General features: G+C 44.5%; 1 long non-coding RNA gene across 1 annotated transcript; it reads right to left on the bottom strand.

Annotated features, from left to right (window-relative positions):
• Positions 1-756: 756 nt before the first annotated feature.
• LOC144373661 (uncharacterized) lies at positions 757-4,361 on the bottom strand. The gene is made up of 2 exons (XR_013433253.1): positions 3,605-4,361; positions 757-2,123 (listed from the first exon to the last, which is right to left on the bottom strand). It is a non-coding gene; the product is annotated as an uncharacterized LOC144373661 (long non-coding RNA).
• Between the last annotated feature and the right edge of the window lie 550 nt (positions 4,362-4,911).

Here is a 4,911-nt window from a genome sequence, read left to right as displayed (position 1 = left end):
ACAAACAAACAAAAAGCGCTGGGATATGGCTCAGTGTTAACCCCCCATGAGTTCAATTCCTGGTACTAAAACAAATAAAAGTAATGTTTCATAAATCACTTCTGAAAAAAATCTCGTTAATTTTCTTAACTGGTGTTTTAAGATTATGTCCACATACAAAAACATGTCAACCATTTGACACCCAGAACAATATTCTGCCTTCAAAATGCAGGAAATCTTGTTATTTGAAACCCTAATGAGCTTTAGGAGACATTATTCTAAGTGAAAAAAGCAAATGTAGAAGGTCGTGCTCTATGACCTCAATGAAGTGTGGAATCAAAACCAGTTGCTCTGTAAAAGCAGAGAGCAGGATGGTGGTTCCCAGGAGCTCGGGGTTTACCCAAAGAGTACAAAACTTCAGTGATGCAGCATGAGCCAATTCTGGACATCTGTCCTACAACTGGGTCCCCACAGTGAATAACACTCTATTGTATGCTTAAATTTGCTGCTCTGTGAGCTGGGGTTATGGCTCAGTTGCAGAGCACTTGCTTGGCACATGTGAGGTCCTGGGTTCAATCCTTAGCACCACACAAAAATAAATAAAAGAAAGGTATTGTGTCCAACTACAACTAAAAAAATTTTTTAATTGTTCTGCTTGAAAGTGTTCTCACTACACACACACACAAACACAAACACACACAGACACACACACACACATGTGAGTGGGTGGATATGTTAATTAGCTTGATTACAGTAATCATCAATGTGCAAGATACATGTATGTCACATGGTACTTTTATTTTATTTTATTTTTAAGCAGTTGTTATTATACTAGTGTATTAAGACAAGTACAAAATAACCTTGTAATCAGGGTACTGTATCAGTCAATAACAAAGGAAAGACCACTACAGTATGAAGAGATATGCAAATGACTCAAGTATACAGCTTTCATAGTTAACAGACAATTTTAAATGGGAAGTTGGTTTCTTTGACAAATGGTAAATTTTCTTGAAATAGGAAAAATAATATACAGTGCTCTAAGCATGAATAATAATTCCTGCCATAAATACAAGTGCCTTGCAGAAACTCCATGCAAATTTCAATTCCATTCTCTTTGTGAGTGTGACACTGTAGCTGACTTACCAGCTCAAACACTAGGTCAAGGGAAGCCTCCTCACTTTTGTCCTGGAAGAGCTCAGTACTCAATTGATCACTGATGTCCAAATGTCCAAATCTGTTGTCTTGAAAAATCCCTGGAATATAATCAATCCATTACAATGTATATGCAGTCGGGGCTAGTAGGAATATCACTTGAAACTGAATGTGAATATTTTCTCTGATAAGTAGATACTGATCCATAATGGGGGAGGGGGCAAGGGAGGAATGGATGAACTTTGGATAGGGCAAAGGGGAGGGATGGAAAGGGAGGGCCATGGGGGTAGGAAAGATGGTGGAATGAGATGGACATCATTACCCTAGATACATATAGGAAGACACGAATGATGTGACTCTACTTTGTGTACAACCAGAGAAATAAAAAGTTGTGCTCCATTTGTGTACTATGAATCAAAATGAATTCTGTTGTCATGTATGACTAATTAGAACAAATAAATAAATTTTTTAAAAAAGTTCAGTCTGGAAGTGCCCTGCGGTCGAATGGACCACTGTCTCACCCGTGGTTTCTGGTGGAAAGCTGTGGTTTGGATTGGAACCGTTTTTTTCTGGAACATCAGTGGAAAGATGGGCTTCTGGTAGTTGGTCCCCCACAGGAATCAGGACAGATACATCATTTTCTTCTGTTGGACATGATGGATTAATTTCCAGAGGTTTCATTTCCATAGGTTCATGGAAACTAAACTGCTCTCATCACCACTCTCGTCTCTAGATCTAAAATCCCCATGAACTGATCCAGATTCTAGCAAAGTGTTTAACATTGGTCTCAAGACCTCTTTGAGTTCCCAGTCTCTTCTGATCCTGCTTTTTCTTAGAACAGTCTTCAATGGAGTGATCTTCTCAGAGTCTCATTTGGCATGAAAGGTCATCAGAGCAAGAGGCAGGCTGCACTGCACTGTCTGGCTCAGGTTCGGTGGTTTCCATTCCCATAATGTGGATCAGCTCCAATTCCTCCTCAGGGTCTAAAAACCCTACCAGAAAAGGAAGAAAGATGATCATTTACAAAATGACAATTGAATCCCATTCACTCATTAAAATATTTTGTGTTGGTTTGTGACTAAGTCACTGAAATCACTCCTCCTGTGCTGTATTTATTCTCTACCAGTCCATTTTAACTTTTAAGAAATGAAGGCTCCAAAACAGCACAAGCTATTCAAAATCAAAGCACAGGTAAAGGCAGGTGAGAAAGAATGACTTTGAACAGGACTTGGCAATTATTTGTGGACTTAACACTTTGTAATTCTGCTGGGTTATGAATTTTTATCATAAGGCCAAGGTGGGGTAGGATAGGAGACAGACATAACTGTGTCTAGATGAAGATAGCAAAGAAACACATCTCAGTTTGTGGTTCTCTTTACAGTTGTTTATGTATCATCGGCTTCATGAGTTGAGAAAAACTTGGAATCTTTGTGAGGGGGAAAAGTTCATCAAATGAAAGATAAACTTCAAAATTAAGTTGTGAATTTGGGGTATGAGTATATACAAAGAAAACAAGAGACTCTCAATTCAAGTGTTACATGGGATAAAGTCAGAAGCCTGTTAAACATTTCTATATTCATAAAGTTCCAATATACTCCAAGAATGTGAAAGGCCTAGTATGGCAATTGCCAGAAAAACATTACCACTACTGAGAAAGAATACCAGGTTTTCAGCTTCAGCAGTAACCACACTGCATACTGTGTTAAAAACCAAACAGGACCCCCATTATAGGTAAAGGCCTCATTTTTGTCTCCAGAAAAGTTACATATGTGCACTTTAAAAAGCCAGTAAAGGCATATTATAGAAAGGCAGCATGAAATACACACAAAATTTCAGATACTAAATGAACTCCCCAAAGAAATTAAAATGTTCTTGCAAGAATCAGAATCCTTGAACAAAAGTGAAATTTGAGAGTATTGGCTGAGATCATGCCAAGCAAGAAAGATAATGAGCAATTGATTCTCTTCTCTTTTCCACCAAACTGAAAGGACATGTGATGCAAAAGCCTATGCCTTAATCAAATATGCATGGAGGGTGTCCAGTACAGTGCCCAGCACAATGCACACAGTGGGTGTTCCATACATATTTCTTAGCTGATTTCATGAAGAAAAAGGCATGCATTAAAGGCTAAGTTTTTGGTTGCTTGTAGGTCAAAAACAAAAACTGAGTTTTGAGAAAAACATTAAAGTCCTAATTGGAGAGATTCATAATTGATCTATAGAAAGTGAATAATCAAACTTAGAAACACAAATCACAGAGCATGGCTCATGACAAAGTGTTTGCCCAGGTACAAAAGGAAGCAGTGGAAAAAGGAGCTTTCAGAGTGAGTGGTCATCCTCAGGGAAAGCTAGGAGGCAGCCAAGCAAGGCCTGTGGTTCATCCTCTGGTGCTCCTGCCTGGAGGCACAACTGGCACAGCCCGCGGTGTTCCCTCTGCACCACCTGAAGCCCACGCATGCTCACTGACCACTCACCTGGCCCCCACCCCGCACCGCGCCGGCGGACAGGTGGGTGCGGGTTCCCTCAGGCGCTCAACCGCCGCCCCTCCCCAGCTCCAGGGCGCCCCAGGCGGCACCCAGTCCCCATCAGCGGGCACCACAGGGACAGAGGTAAGAGAGACACGGGTTGCTGCGCGCCATCCCCGCCCGCCGCGGGTCCCAGAGGCTCCTCCCGGAGGACACCTGCCCGCCGGCCGCCCTGGCGCGCGGGGCAGGCAGCGTCCTAGCGGGAAAGAGGCGCCCGAAGTTCTGGTTCAGCTGCCGCGGGCCGCGGGTCTCAGGCCGCGGAAATGGCCGCCTCGGCCGGTCCGGCTCTGCACACCTGCCGGCGACGGGCGGAGCGTGAGGCCGGGCCAGTGGATGCCGCGCCCGGGCAGCGCAGGTAGCGACCAGAGCGGGACCTGAGCGGCACCGCCATCCCGCAGCCTCCAGCCGTCCAGGCTTCCGTTAGCGGAAGCGGGCGCTGGGAGGGAGCGCGGCGGACAGTGCGCCCCCTGCTGGCTGGTCGGCCACTCGGCCGCCAAGCCGCCAAGGAAAGCGCAGGACTCTGCAGCTATTTCAAATCAAAGGCTGAATGTTCTCTCTGATAAGTGGATGCTGATCCATAATTGGAGAAGGGGGGATGGAGGAACTAATTGGGTGTACGATAAATCACAATGCATTCTGCTGTCATATACACCTAATTAAAATTAATTACTTAATTTAAAAATAAATCAGCAAACTACAAAAAAAAAAAAAAAAAGAATTTTAAAGCCCTCTAGAAGCACATGGAGATACAAGGAAGCCAAATGATCATAAAATATTGAGAAAGAACAGTGGGGACTTGACAGGACTCCACAATGGGCAGGAGGAGTGGCGAGATGGAGATGCTGCCTTTGAATTGTACAGTGCGTTTATTATGTTTTAACCCATTGGACAATTGTCCCATGGGACAATCCACGTATTTCATTGAAGCAGCCCCAGAACACTCTCCCAGGGAATCCATCACCACTCCATAGCTGCTCCTCCTGCTGCCAGGATGAGGCTCCGTGTCTCCTTTATCCAGACGCAGAGGCTGCAGGTGCTGCTGGCGCCAGGGTGTGTGACTGGGGTGGGGGGCTGCCCACTATGTCCCTGATGGAGATGCCACTAGAGAGGTTCAATCTCTTACTCTGCAGGGACTGACAACCACTCTGCCTGTCCAACCCCAACTCATCAGGGCCATGGTCAGTGAATCACTAGGTGTGGAAGGACTGGGAACACCTGGCCTTCAGAGTCTCCCAGGCTCCTCATGCAGCAGGCAG

The sequence above is a fragment of the Ictidomys tridecemlineatus genome, unplaced genomic scaffold (genome assembly GCF_052094955.1).
Source record: "Ictidomys tridecemlineatus isolate mIctTri1 unplaced genomic scaffold, mIctTri1.hap1 Scaffold_4545, whole genome shotgun sequence".
In the NCBI taxonomy this organism is placed as follows: Eukaryota; Metazoa; Chordata; class Mammalia; order Rodentia; family Sciuridae; genus Ictidomys; species Ictidomys tridecemlineatus.
Note: the sequence above shows the minus strand (reverse complement) of the source record. Positions and strands in the feature narration are given on the sequence as shown.